This window comes from Mastigoproctus giganteus, chromosome 12 (genome assembly GCF_048544385.1).
Source record: "Mastigoproctus giganteus isolate SK-2022 chromosome 12, ASM4854438v1, whole genome shotgun sequence".
Classification (NCBI taxonomy): domain Eukaryota; kingdom Metazoa; phylum Arthropoda; class Arachnida; order Uropygi; family Thelyphonidae; genus Mastigoproctus; species Mastigoproctus giganteus.
Window position 1 is genome coordinate 101,357,777 of NC_143586.1, and position 15,994 is coordinate 101,373,770.

Sequence of the window (15,994 nt, forward strand, 5' to 3'; positions counted from 1 at the left end):
TGGAAAACCAAGGTTTAGATACAGGACGAGATTTTAAAGTGGAGTGTGGAATAAAGGAGGCGAAAGGAATCATACAGCGAATAATTTGGGCAACTGAGATGAGCAGTAGTTGAATCAACAGATAACTGAGATTCTGTCAGGAAAAAGTATATGGGGTTTGGCAGACTGTAAGTTGAAATGGACATCGTTGAGACCACGTATATTTGTGAAATGAACTAGGAAGTGTTTGGGAGGTTTAGATCTTTTTTGCAGATAAGCTTACTCTATTAGTTTGACAATTCATGGTGTATTCAATAGTAAGAAAAAGTGGGAGGGACATGCTGTGTGAAGTAATGAAATTTTTGGATATGGCATATACATGGTAAGAATATACCCAGATCCTTGACATAACGTGGCCTCGACAATGCCCCCTGCACACACACACACACACACACACTACTCGGATTTCCTCCAGTCACTATCTGGCAAAGTAGAGGTAGGAAGATTATACACTAGCTCAGTGATCTCAAACTGGCGGCCCACGGGCCGCATCCGGCCCCCCAAACAATTTTACACGGCCCGCAAATACATTTCAATTATGTATTTGTTGTAAATACGGTGCTTATATTCACTCTCATTTTGTTAAAAAAAAAATTCCGGCCCATCAGCTGCCTTCAGGTCGTGCATTTGGCCCGCATGCAATTTGAGTTTGAGACCACTGCACTAGCTGATCTAAAAGCCTCCTAAAGAGTTACCAATAGGTTCTATCCTGTGTACTAACTAGAAAGTGTGTACACCGGACCGTGTTTAGTCTCCAGAACTTAGCTCTGGAGACTAAACACGGCTTCGACAATGCCCCCCCCCACACAACACTACTCAGACTCCCTCCAGTCACTATATTGGCAGAGTAGAATTAGGAAGATTACACACTAGCTGATCCAGAAGCTTCCTAAAGAGTTACCAATAGGTTCGGTCTGGTGTACTAACTAGTGGCCGGCCTGCGAACACTGTTTTAGAACTGTACCCTCGAAATGTAAGGAAGATTAGATCTCGCCATTATGTCCATCATTACCTCAAAGTCATCAGTCATACTGCATGATGGAAGAGATGGGGAAGGGTTGACTGGATCTTCGCTCTGGAGACTAAACATGGGTTCCACCACTTTGAGCCTCCAATATGCAAAGTGGTGGTACTGCACCAGTTGATGAGAGTCATCTACAACGTTGCTACCATCAATGGTTGTGGCTCGAGTCACTTCATATATCCGGTTGCCATAGTTTCCTCAATCGCAAGAGAGGCATGTGCATGCACCCAATCACGGAGGCAGTTGTCTTACAATGTGACAAGCATTGGCATACACCTCATTCGTGCACCCTACATTCGCAGCAACAGTTACCTGGTTCTGCCCAGTGAATGTGCCTAGCATTACGTGCACCAACCTCGTGCATACTCTGTTTGGAATGACCATGCCTGGCAGATCATTCTTCATTGCATTGTAACGTTTTTGTGTATTTTTATGTGTTTTACAGCTGAGAAAGAGAGCTATAGTCTCGAAAGTGTCTGTGCTCATTTTATTTTGTTTTATTGTATTTTGCCTGTATTGGATATCAAGAAAATGGAACATCATACTGTTCTATCTGGCACCTCCGTAGCCAGGTGGGAAGGAGCAGCAGTGCATAGCACACGCTTCTTGTTCAGACCGGGGTTCGAGCCCGTCACCACCAAATACGGAGGATGCGGAAAGGTCAGGGAATGACCACTGCATATCCCGGAGCAATATGGCCTTAGTTGCTAATGCTCCTAAAAACCAAATAACTAACTAACTGTTCTATCAAGGAACATTCATCAATGCACAATGTACATTAATCAATGATGATGAATGTTCATTTCATATCAATATTCTATTTTTTAAGAAAATTTGTTGAAAATAGAATCAATATTCTATTTTCAACTTTATCAATCAATATTCTATTTTCAAGAGAGTAATACTCTTGATCTGGTTATCAGCAGTGATCATTCATGTATTAAGAATTTGCAGATAAAGGAACCACTAGGTGGTAGTGATCACAGTGTACTGATGTGGGATTTTCTTAAAGATATAATTACCATCAGGGGTAAAGGAAAGGGTTTTTGCTTCGAACGGGCTCGAACCCCGGTCTAATCAAGAAGCGTGTGCTACGCACTGCTGCTCCTGCCCACCTGGCTACGGAGGCACCAAATCTGATTGGATACTATGATGCAGTAACAAAGGAAATGAATGCAAAAAATAATTTTGATATCATATACCGGGTGGTTATAAAATAAGTTTCCCTATTCAGGAGACCACAGTGTCAAAACGGTTAGAGTTAGCACTGTGAAAATTGGTGGATATGTCATTTAGAGTATGGGGATGCGATTTGTAGAGAAAAAAATTAGTTCAAATTTCTGCCACCAGAATAAAAACGGGGCTGCACATATGTAAAACTTGTCATTTACTTCAAGACATGCTGCTTATGCAAATGACATCCTGTTAGATAAAAACAGAAATGCCACTGTCAATAACCATTATGGCTCTTACAAAAAAAGGAACGTGCTCTTTTAGTAAAACTGTACTATCAGAATAATAGTAACACTAATGCAGCACAACGTGAATATCGGAAACTTAAAGGCTTGCTTAAAGGACCGTTGATGTCAGTTGGGCTTCAAAAACTAATAAAGAAATTTTAAGCGACTGGGGAGTTAAGTGCAATTCCAGGCAGGTGACGACCACGTATCAGAAAGGAGGTAGTGGATGAAGTGGCAGCTGCAATGGTCAGAATGCAAAACACTACCAGTCAGTAGTGTCTGCCAGAGGTGTGTCAAGAGACTTGAACCTTTGTCTACTATACATAAAGTGCTTAGAATAATATTACCCTGGTTCCCATACAAGGTTCACGTAGTGCTAGAACTAAAGTCTTGCAATCAGCAACAACGAATAGACTTTGCTCTACGATTTCTGGCTCGTATACATGAGCTCAAATGACCTTGTGGTCTGACGAGGCACATTTCACTCTTCATTGGGCTGTAAATGCAAAAAACTTCCAAAATTCTCATCCATCTGCTGTTCATGAAAGACCATTACAAAGTCCATATGTTACAGTATGGTGTGGATTCACAGCAGAGTTTATAACTGGACCATTTTTCTTTGAAGAGTCTACACCTCATTGCCCCGTAAGGTGTACGGTAACTAGTGCATGGTACTGTGCTCTTCTAAGAGATCACACTATTCCTGCTCTGCAAGAAAGGCAATGCTTGGAGACAATAGTGTTCAAGATGGCACCCCTCCCCACGATGGTCGACAAGTGAAGGAACTGCTCCATTCAACATTCGGAAATGATCGCATAATTTCTAGAGATTTTCCACAGTTCTGGCCAGCCCAATCACAGATCTCAATCCGTGTGATTTCTGGCTATGGGGATACCTGAAAGACAGAGTTTACCATGGTGGCATGCAGACACTTGTTGATTTGAAAGCAAGCATTAAACAGCATGTAGCCAACATCCCCAATGAGATGCTATGCAAAACTGTGTAGCATGCAGTCCGTTTTCAGAATGTCATCTCAAGTGAAGGAAAGCACATAAAACAATATCTGTAGATTTCTAAGTTTTGATATTAAAATTTAATCCTAAGTTAAGTATTCCATCTCCTGTTTACAGTGCCAATTTCTCCCCTGGTAGCGGAAATTTGAACTATTTTCCCCCCTTCTACAAATCGCTTCCCCATATCCTAAATGACATACCCACCGATTTTCGCAGTGCTATCTCTAACCGTTTTGATACTAGGGTCTCCTGAACAGGGAAACTTATTTTATAACCACCTGGTACTTGGATTTCAGGAAAGTTTTAATACTTTTGCACATAAAAGAATGATGTACAAAGTGGAGCAGTGTGGCATTAAGGAAGTCACTGCTATGGATGAAGGGATTGTTGAGTAGGAGAAGACAGAGTGGCTATTACTGGACAATGCTTTTCATGGACTAATGTTATTAGTGGAGTTCTAGGTGTTTGGCGGTGGGCCCATTATTGTTTTTTATATTTATTAATAATACTGATGAGGTATATCAGGCTCAATGTCTAAGTTTTCACATGATACAAAGATTAGCAAAGTGGTTAATAAGCATAATCATGATATGATTCTGCAATAAGGGCCAGGAAAATTAGACGGATGAAATGAATAATGGCAGGTGAAATTTAACATTGACAAATGCAGGGCAAACAAACAAGAGAAACTGCATATGCGCACCAGTAATTGCAGTTAACATATCAACCTGTGTGGTACTACACTTAGGGTAGTGGAAAATAAAAAAGATCTGTAGGTAACTGTGCAGTCAGATAAAAAGTTCTCTAAAAATGCAGACAGCTAATGAGATGTTGTCTTGTCAATGATATACAAGAAATTTTCTAGCAAGGATAAGGAGGTGATTATCCCATTGTACAAAGCAGTGGTTAGGTCACATCTTGAGTACTGCATACAGGGAGATCTCATTTTAAGAAGGACGTTGGTCTGCTGGAATAGGTGTAGATAAAGGCAATGAGATTGGTTAAGGGAATGAAGCACCAAGAAAGGCTTCAGTTCTGCAAATTGCAGCATCTACATATAAGGATCTGTGAGGTGATCTTATTGAGCAAATTCATTGCTGATGGCATTCTTCCTCTTGCTCAGACTACACACATGAAGGGGCATAAATTCAGGATAGATGTATGGAATTTGCCTTCAGCCAGCAGGTGGTTGACTGTTGGAACAAAGTTCCATCTACTGTTGTGGAAGAGGGTAGTTTGAATAAATCCAAGGAAGAACTAGAAAAATTATTGGAGGGGGGTGTACATGTGACACAGAAAGGGTGGATTTTTTTTTTTTTTTTTTTTGGCCGATGCTTTATAAGCCTGCTTTCTTGCATAATTTGCCACTACTATTGCTAATATCGTCATTTAGCCAATTCATTGAATATCAGTGTTTGCAAAGCATATTTCTTAATTCCTGACAAGGAAAACTTCTAAAACGTTTGTTCGTAATGGGTTTCAAAGTTAAGGAATAAACAACAGAGAGAGAAATTTGAATACTTTCAAGTAGAGGATAATGAAAATTTCTATATCATATTGTTACTTGAAAAGAAAATTGGATTCATCATTATGCCTGAAAAAACAATCAATGGATCAGACATGCACATACACAATTACACACCTTAAGAAAGTCTGAACTTAGCAATCTATGGATAAAGTTCAAAGTTTCTGAGCTGCCAGGCCAGCTCATGGAGTTTTTTCAATGATATACAAGGATTCTGCAAGTAGGGATAAAGAGGTGATTATCCCATCACATAAGGCAATGGTCAGACCACACCTTGAGTACTGCATACAGGTCTGGGGGCCTTCACAGCCATGAAGGGAAAGTTGTAATACTTAACCTCGTAACCAGTTACAACCAAATGTTGCTATAAATATTCTCTCTCTCATTTTAGGAAGTATGTAGAGCTGTTGGAAAAAGTACAGAAAAGGGCAATGAGATTTGTGAGGGGAACAAAGGGTTGCTCTTACCAAGAAAGACTTAAGTCCTGCAAATTGCAGCTTCTGGAGACTAGGCACCTGTGAGGTGGTCTGCTTGAGGTGTTTTAAGGATATGAATGGATGAGCAAGCTCAATGCTGATTGGATTCTTTCTCTTGCTCAGGCTACACATGAGGGAACACAAATTCAAATTGAGGAAGGATGGTTGCAGAATAGATGTGTGGAAGTTTGCTTCAACCAGCAGGTGGTTGATTGCTGGAACAAACTTCTATCTGTTGTTGTGGAAGTTGATAGCTTAAATAAATTCAAGGAAGAACAGACTGAACTATTGGAAGGGATTTTTTCTTTTTTCAGCTGATGCTGTATATGCTTGCTTTCTTAAATCATTTACGTCTACTAGAACTATTGCTACAAAGTTTCATTCAGATTTTTTTTTTTTTTTTTTTTTATTCTGATCTTTTAATGATTGATTTAAAAATAAAATTTTTATTGCAATCTTCTTGAAAATGAACTTACTATCAGAACAAAAAAACATGGATTTCTGTGTTTATTGCAGTATGATAGGTTTTGTGCTCTCTAAAACCATGGACCCCTAAAAATGTTTGATTTTTAAAGTCTAAATATATTTCCCTACAGTTGATATGCCCCTTCAGAATTTTGGCTTTCCGGACACTTAAGAAGGAAAGAATTTAAAAGGATATCAATTTCATGACAATAACCAAATGATAGAAATGCAAACCTGGTCTGACATGCACAAGAACTGTAAAGTTCTGTATAGAATAAAAATTCTTGTACATGGGTGAGAAATGATGTATTGAAAAGAATAAATATTATGTTGCAAATTAATTTGAAAAAAAAAAAAAAAAAAAAAACTTATTTTAATGTATTTTTAGTTTTTGAATATTAACTAAAAAAATTTTTTTCCACAGTTCAATGTATTTTTATAGTAAAATTACTTTGTTTTTCAATCACTTTTATATTAAGATTTGCTATCCTACCTCTGGATTGTTGCTATTTTCATCGTCTCCTGTTGCTTGCCTTTCTTCTCCTCCTTCCTCCTCTTCTTCCTCCTCCTCTTCATCATACTGATAAAAAAATAATTGGATGAATCAAATAAACCTAGGAATTTATTTTTCATCATATTTTATCCTAGAAAGTTATATCTGTGAATAGCATATCATTTTGGAGTATATATTCTGTAAAAGAACTTAACGCAAAAAAAAAAAAAAAAAATATGGAAAAGGGAGAAAGATAAAATAGCATAAAAAAAAAAAAAATTATTATATCTAAAATTTTATATTTCTCAGCATACAGCATTTTCTGGAATTCAAACCATATATACTGTACTTATAAAATATATACAGTAAAATTTCATTAAAATTTCACTATAATAAATATGTCCGTATTCTCAAGAATACCGGACAATCCTAATCATACAGCCAACACGCTTGGCTGTATGATTAAATCAGAATGTCTTTTTCGCACAAACAACCGTTCTCAGCACATGGTCGAAGTGAGAGGGCCTTTAGGCACTTCAGATCACAACTTCGTGATTGTCTCTTCTCTAATGGAGCCTTTATCTCATGGCTATTCCCAACCTTGTGTTTGGCATTACAAGAATGCAAAATGGGATGACCTGCAAGATTTCTTTTCTTTGGTCAGATTACTGTTTCAAAACTTCTGATGTCAACGTTTGCTCAGATCGTGTCAGTGAAATTATTCTTGCAGGAATGGAATCCTTTATTCCACACTCCACTTTAAAATCTCGTCATTTTTATAAACCTTGGTTTTCCAATAAATGTGCTAAGGCTGTTCAAGAGAAAAACGTTGCATATCATAATTGGCTTGTTTCTATTTCTTCAGTTTCATTTTCTGCCTACGCCAAAGCTCGCAACAATTGTAAAGCAGTTATTAATCAGTCCAAACCAGAGTTTGAACAGGCTAAGAGTAGAAAACTTGCTTCTTGCCCTAATGGTAGCTGAGCATTCGGGTCTCTATTGGCCGCAACTTTTGCCCGTCTCTGCTCCCACCTCTGCCCAAACCAGATGGTTCTGTTGTCACTTCAGCCAAGGATAAAGCCGACCTGCTAGCATCACGTTTTTCTTCCAACTCATGTATTAATGCTCTTGGTAAAATACCACCCACCATTCCCAACACGCTACATTCAATGCCTCCTGTGGTCTTCCGTCAAAAGGATGTCAGAAGTATTTTGACGAATCTTGAAGCTAAGCAAGCTCCAGGTCCCGATGGTATTTCTCCATTTGTTCTCAAAACGTATTCTTTGCCGTTTTTTTTTCACTTTCTTATTCCAAAGGTGTTTTTCCTTCTGCTTGGAAATTTGCTCATATCCAGCCAGTTCTTAAAAAGGGTGACAAATCCCTCCCATCCAATTATCGTCCCATTGCAATTAAATAAATAAATAAATTTTCTGTTTATACTCAGGCACGACAACCAAGTCAGTAGAGTTTACAATAAATCGTCAATACAAATATTTATCGTATTTAGTAGTCACGGACTTGAACCCCGGTTCACTCAAGGAACGCATGCTACGCACTCTCGCTCCTGACCACTGGGCTACGTCAGGCCGTTACTTCTACTCTTTCTAAAGTAATGGAGAAATCAATTAACTGCCAACTCGTAAACTACCTAGAAACCTTCCGTCTGATCAACGATCGCCAGTATGGATTCAGTCAGTGTCAATCCACTGGTGATATTCTGGCTTATGTGACCCATTTATGGATAAATTCAATGGAAAGGTTCAGTGAAACACAAGTAGTTGCTCTTGACATCTCAAAGGCTTTCGATCGTGTTTGGCATAAAGGTCTTCTAAACAAGCTTCTATCTTATGGTTTGCCAACTGTTTTTAGTAATTAGTTATCCAGTTTTCTCTCTGATCGCTCACTGAGGGTGATGGTAGATGGCTCACTGTCTTAACTTCTCCACTAATGCCGGTGTCTCCCAAGGTTCAGTTCTTTTCCTCTTGTATATTAATGACCTTCTTCCATTGACTGGAAATCCTATCCATAGTTTTGCCGATGATAGCACATTGCATTCTACTTTCCATTTTGAGAAACCTTGCCCTGCTCAATCAGCTTCAACTTCTCGAAAATCTGCTACCAATTCCTTAAATGCCGATCTTCAGATAATTTTCCAGTGGGGCAAAGACATCTTAGTTGATTTCAAACCTTCTAAAACTCAGTCTTGTCTTATATCTCGCAAAAAGGATTCTTCTGCTCCTATGCTTATCTTTGGTGACACTCCGATTTCTAGGCAAAGTGATATATCTCTTTTGGGGATTACGTTGACTTCTACTCTCTCTTGGCACAAGCACATTACAAATATTGCTTCCTCTGCATCTAAAAAACTTGGTTTTCTCTTTTGCTCCCAGCATTACTTTTCTTACAAACAGCTGCTCACTCTGTATAAATTGCAAATCCGCCCTGCCATGGAATATTGTTCCCACATCTGGGGTGGTGCCCCCAAAACCTCTCTCAGGCTTCTTGATTCCATTCAGAAGAGGGCAGTTAGGTTAATTAATGATTCATCTCTAACAGAGTCTCTCCACTCGCTGTCTCATAGACATACTGTTTCTGCTGCATGCCTCTTCTACAGATACTTCCATGGGCACTGTTTTTCTGAATTGGCTTCTATAATTCCCACTCTCTCTTTCAAAACAGTCCGAACACGTGCCGCCACCAGCTAACATCCATTTACTGTCCAACTTCAAACTCACAGAACCAAATTTTCATCTTCCTTGTTTATTTATTCAACTGCTGTTTTCCTCCTTCCTTCATACATATTTCCTGAAAATTACTGTCTACAGAAGTTCAAGTCCAATGTCAACAAATATCTTCTTTCATCTTCTCAACCTCCAACCCAAGCATGGCACTAAGTACCTCTCGTGTTTGGGCTTTACATTTAAAAAAAAAAAAAAAAAATCTATTATATCCTCTTGTTCTTTCTGCCATATATTCAGCCTTTAACTTTTCAGTCTGTGTTACAAGTTGCATACATCTGGCCCGCTGAAGGCTCCTCCTTAATGAGATGGCTCTGGGTCTCTTACTTGTCAATTCCTTATTCCAACTGCGTGCTAAAATCTTTTCTTCTTCCTTAGAGCCACTGGAAGCTTTTAACAACATTTCACCCAAAATTGTAGCCTTCCTCTGCCTGGCTACCATTCCAAGTTCCCTCTTTCTCTGTAGTCATTTCTTGCTTAATTATTTTAAGAAATCTTTCCTTTTTCAATGTCTACAAATCTTACTATGTTATATGCCACATTACCTTGCCTGTCTTCCCACTATGTGATAGTGATGCAGCGATGATCACTTGTGGTCCAAACATCTTGGACCAGGCCAATTCTTAAGTTTCCTCATAATATGCTGTGTAACCCTTGTTTTTTTTTTTTTATGAAAACCCCAAACACGAAAGGTATCAAAACCTATAGTACTTAGTACCGTGCATGGGTTGAAGGAGAAGTATGGGAGGAGGGGGGATGCCGGAAACTTTGCTCTAGAGACTAAACATGGGTTTCACCACTTCAATCCTCCAATAAGCAAAGTGGTGGTATTTCACCGGTTGACGAAAGTCATCTACCATCTATAAATCACTGTGCTGTTGTAGTTGAAAACATGACCACCTTCATTAAGTACAATAAGTCTGTTTTCAGCTAATACTTCCTCAAATTGCATACCTCTTCCATCTGTATGGGAACTACCACATATCACTGAACTGGCATTTGCGTAAATCGCTAATATTATCACCTCAGACCCTATGACAGATCAGACTCGTAAATAAGGGCTTAACTCCTCACTAAACTGGCATTGTACTTATTACATAAACTCTTCCCACTTACAGACTTAATTTCTGTGCGCGTGCGCGCACACACACACACACACACACACACACACACACACACACACACACACACACACACACACACGGCAAGTGTGTTCTACAGAGATTGGAACCCTGTGTTATAGTCAATTCCTGATTTCTCACAATAATGTCAGCCTTGGTGCCAGGTCCAGCTGATGCCACTTAAACTGAGAGGAAAGCCATTGACCCTGGCTTTGCCAACATATGTTCCATGCAACAAGAGGATGTCCAGACTTCTTCCATAATTCTGACCAGTTACAATGCCACATTGTATGCAAAAATATTTGCTGATGCTATCGAGGCTACCATAGGCTCCTGTGTTGCCTGATAACTTGCAAGGACCGGTATGAAAGTAATGCTTTCTTAATTTGAAAGTAATGCTTTCTTAATTCTTAATTTTTTGCTTTAAAATGTGGTGGCAGAGATCATTTCGCATGTCACTAAGTGGTTACTAGAGGTCTCTAGTTTCACCTTGCTGTGCTGCTGCTGCTGTGATAGGTCTTGTGAGTGCAGCACTTGGATATTTCGAAATTGTGGACGTTACTGATATACGCATCATGCGAGGAGTGGTGATTGAATTTCTTATCAAGGAAGCAATGCCTATCAAAATCCATACAAGTCTCAAAAATGTTTATGGCGACAATACTTAAGACACTTTAAGAGTGTGGAAAGTGACATTGTTGACAATCCCCAAGGCAACAGCCAGTAATGTTAGTGACAACAGAAGAGAACTGGATCAACGCACTGATCAAAGAGGACTGCCGCATCACAACACATGAATTGTGTGATGCAGGGTAACCTGCTGTGATAACCATCATAAAGGAACTAGACTACAACAAGGTTTGCACTGGTGAGTCCTGAAAATACTGATATGAGCACAAACAATCCCGGAAAGTCAGGACTTCTCCAGCACTACAATAGTGAAGGAGAGGTTTTCCGTTCATACATAGTGCCAGGTGACAAAAACCTGGGTCCATCACACCTAGGAGCATCACCATCAAAATTCACCGTGCAAAAAGAAGTACAAAAGACAGCCTTCTGTCCATAAAGTCATGACTACAGTGTTTTGGGACAAAGATAGGGGTCTCGCTTGTGGCCTTCTTGGAGCATGGCACCACAATCAACTCATAACAATACGTGGAAATGTTGAAAAAGTTGAAAGCCTGTGTCCATAGAGTTTGACCATACTAAAACCGTTGTGCACAGTTCTAACTCACCCCCTCTCATAGCGCAGATCCTGAACCTTCTGACTATCACCTAAATTTGAAAGTGTCTGCAATTCTGCCCAGACATGATAGGAGGGAATACATGATCAGAGCCTTGTCAATCAATTCGGCCCTGGAAAGATTGTGCAAGGCTCAAAGGGTAGAATTTTTTTCAGCGTGGTCTGTGCTTGTTAACAGGAGAGACTGCTTCTACAGAGGATACACTTAAATAGAAAGGGCGCAAGAATATTTTCTGATGCTATCGAGGCAGCGTTAGGTGGGTCGGAAAACTGCTAGCTTGGGGGAATTCATAGACTAAAAGGTTAAAAGTAGCCGCAGGCAGAGGTGAAGGTGATTCTTGCACAACTTCTATTAGAATAAGTAGCGACCTGGAGCGAGGGGTGCTGGGGGTTTCAGGGACTGATGGCAGTCATCGTGAAACAGGAGGGTATATGGGATGTGTTAGGGTAACTAAGAATAAGAATATGTGCATGTATACCAATGCTAGAAGTATAGTAAATAAATTTGATGAATTTGAAGTGCTGGTCAAGACATCAAAGGCGAATATTGTTGGGATAGCAATATCCGCCTTTGCTTATATCTGTAGTGTCACACAGATATAAGGAATGCAGAACTGGAATTTGGGGAGTACAATGTGTACAGAAAGGAGAGGAAGGGAGGAGGTGTTATGTTGTTAATTAAGAAAAACATAAAATCAAAAGAAGTGCATCCAGTGGATATAGATGAACAGTGCATCGTTCAGTCAGTTTGGTGTGACATAAGGACTGTGACAGCAAAAATAAGAGTAGGAGTGTGTTATAGGCCTAACGACTCGAATAAGTACAATGAACAATTGTACAGAGAAATGTTGTTGTTGTTTGGTTTTTAGGAGCATTAGCAGCTAAGGCCATATTGCTCCGGGATATGTGGTGGTCATTCCCTGACCTTTCCACATCCTTTGAATTTGGTGGTGACGGGCTCGAACCCTGGTCTAATCAAGAAACGTGTGCTATGCGCTGCTGCTCCTTCCCACCTGGCTACGGAGGCACCCCGTACAGAGAAATAGAGCGGGCTAGTAAATCAGAATGTCTTATAATGGAGAATTTTAACTTCCCAGATATTGACTGGAACTTGTGTGTTGGTCACTTACACACTAGTAAGACTTTTTTGGATGATTGTTTGCTGCAGCAGCATGTTCGAGAGGCATGCTGCTTGATCTGGTTATCTTGATCTTGATCACTCTTGATCTGGTTATCAGCAGTGATCATTCGTGTATTAAGAATTTGCAGATAAAGGAACCACTAGGTGGCAGTGATCACAGTGTACTGATGTGAGTTTTACTTAAAGATATAATTACCATCAGGGGTAAAGGAAAGGGTTTTTGCTTCCGTAAAGGTGAGTACAGTGGTCTCAGACAGTGTTTAAATTCTGTACAGTGGGATCAACTGACGATGTTACCAACAGTAAATTCTAAGTGGGAAGCATTCAAGGAATTAATCGTGGATGTTACTAAACGTTTCATACCTATTAAGAAATATTGTTCAAGGTTTAGGCCTAAATGGTAATCAAATGAACTAATGAGACTGGAAAAGCACCTGGGGTGGATGGGATGTATCCAGTTATATTAAAGGAGGCGGCAAAGCAACTAAGCAAACCCTTAGCCATAATTATGAGAGCATCCTTGGACTCAGGGGAGGTCCCCACGGACTGGAGATGTGCAAATGTATCCCCAATTCACAAAGGGGGATCAAAGGGTGACACGAGTAATTACAGACCAGTTAGTTTAACTTCTGTTCCGGTAAAATAATTGAGTCACTGGTTAAAGATGCATTGCAGGATCATCTAGACAAGACTGCAGCAATAATTCAGACACAGCATGGGTTTGTTAAGGGAAAGCCTTGTCTGACAAATTTGATAGGATATTATGATGTGGTTACAAAGGAACTGGATGCAAAAAATAATTTTGATATCATATATTTGGATTTCAGGAAAGCTTTTGACACTGTTGTGCATGGAAGACTACTGTACAAATTGGAGCAGAATGGTATTAAGGGTAAGTTGCTACAATAGATAAAAGGATCGTTGAGTGGGAGAAGACAGAGGGTGGTAATTAATGGGTGCTGCTCTTCGTGGACTAATGTTATTAGTGGAGTCCCACAGGGTTCGGTGTTGGGTCCTCTGTTGTTTTGTATATTTATCAATGATATTGATAAAGGTATATCAAGCTTAGTGTCGAAGTTTTCAGATGATACAAAGGTTGGCAGGGTTGTTAATGAGAGTGTGCTACTGTAACAGGATCTAGATAATTTGGGCAGATGGGCTAAGAAGTGGCAACTGAAGTTTAACCTTGACTAATGTAAAGTACTGCATATGGGTAAAAGTAACCCCAGAGAAACGTACCAACTGTGTGGTACTACACTTAAGGTGGTAGAAAATGAAAAAGACCTGGGAGTAATTGTGCAGTCAGGGCAGGTCATGGGGTTTTGTTAATGATATATAGGAATTTTGCTAGCAGGGAAAAGGAGGTGATTGTCCCTCTGTATAAGGGAATGGTTGGGCCATGCCTTGAGGTACAGGTTTGGAGGCCTCATTTTAGGTAGGATGTAGATTTGCTTGAGCGTGTACAGAGAAGGGTAACAAGATTGGTGAGGGGAATGAAGGGATCCTCTTACCAAGAGAGGCTTAAGTTCTGCAAATTGCAGTGGCTGGAGACTAGGCACCTGTGAGGTGATCTGATCTGATTGAGGTGTATAAGGCCTTGAATGGGTTGAACACGCTGAATTCTGATGGGATCCTTCCACTTGTTTAGATTACGAACATAAGGAGGCATAAATTCAAATTAAGAAAAGACAGATGTAGAATAGATGTGCGGAAATTTGCCTTTAGCCAGTGGGTGGTGAATTGCTGGAACAAACTTCCATCTGTCGTGGAACTTGATAGGTTATTTTTTTTTTTATTTTTTTTTTTTCTGATGCTGCATAAGCTCATACACTTGCTTTCTTGCATCACATGCCACTACTACTACTACCTCTTCAGCCCACTCAATGATGCACTGCATGGAACCCATTTTAGGGTAAATGACTAGCTCAGGCACAGTGTTCGAGAAGCCCTCCAGAGTAAGAGTTAGGACTTTTACAAGATCGGAATAAAGCATCTTACTCAGAGATGGTGGAAGTGCATAGAAAATGATGGTAACTTGATAAAGGTATATCAAGCTTAGTGTCGAAGTTTTCAGATGATACAAAGGTTGGCAGGGTTGTTAATGAGAGTGTGCTACTGTAACAGGATCTAGGTAATTTGGGCAGATGGGCTAAGAAGTGGCAACTTCATACATGAGACGTTATTCAAGAGAGTAATGCCAGAAGCTTATCAAACTAACACGGAGCTAAGTGATTTTGTAATAACTGGAAGTAAAGTGAGGAAGAAATTGTTGAAGTTAAATATAAGGAAGGCACCTGGGGTGGATTGGATCTATCCAGTTATATTAAAGGAGGCAGCAAAGGAAGTAAGCAAATCATTAGCCACAATTATGAGCGCTTCCTTAGACTCAGGAGAAGTTCCCATGGACTGGAGATGTGCAAGTGTATCCCCAGTTCACAAAGGGAGTTCAAAGGATGATGCAAATAATTATAGATCTGTCAGTTTAACTTGTTCCGTGGAAAAAAATGGAGTCGCTGGTTAAAAAAAAAAGTAATGCAGGATCACCTAGACAAGACTGCAGTAATAATATTAGCATTACTTGAGGAATATGATGCAAGAAAGCAAGGTTATATACAGCATCAGCAAAAAAAAATTTTTTTTTTCTTCCCCTTTTCACTCATCCGGTCACTCCAAATATTTGTCTAGTTCAGCCTTAAATATATTTAAGCTATTAACTTCCACAACAACAGATGGAAGTCTGTTCCAGCAATCAGCTACCCACTGGCTAAAGGCAAACTTCTGCACATTGATTCTACAACTGTCTTTCCTCAATTTGAATCTGTGCTCCGCAGGTTCTTAATCTCAGCAAGCGGAAGAATTCCATCAGCATTGAGCCTGCTCTAACCATTCAAGGCCTTATGCACCTCAATCAGATCACCTCGCAGGTGACTAGTCTCCAGATGCTGCAACTTGCAGGCTTTAAGCCCTTCCTTCATAAGTGCATCCATTTATTCCTCTCAATCTTGTTCTCCTTCTCTGTACTCGTTCTAGCAACTGTACATCCTTCCTAAAATGAGGCCTCAAGACCTGCATGCATTATGCAGGGTGTGGCCTGAACATTGCCTTATACAAAGGGATGATCACTCCTTGTCTCTGCTAGAAAAATTCCTATATATCATTGGCAAAAATGCATGACCTGCTCTGGCAGCCCGTCTGCACTGCTTACAGAACTTCATATCTGACTGCTCAATTACCCCCAGGTCTTTTTCATTCTCCA

At 39.9% G+C, this 15,994-nt stretch overlaps 1 long non-coding RNA gene across 1 annotated transcript in view; it reads right to left on the minus strand.

The window, feature by feature from the left end:
* Positions 1 to 15,994, minus strand: part of LOC150077303 (uncharacterized) — a 110,603-nt gene that overhangs the window by 5,836 nt on the left and 88,773 nt on the right. Inside the window, exon 3 of the long non-coding RNA XR_016547691.1 lies at positions 6,496 to 6,582. This is a non-coding gene — a long non-coding RNA (uncharacterized LOC150077303). The remainder of the gene's footprint in view (positions 1 to 6,495; positions 6,583 to 15,994) is intronic.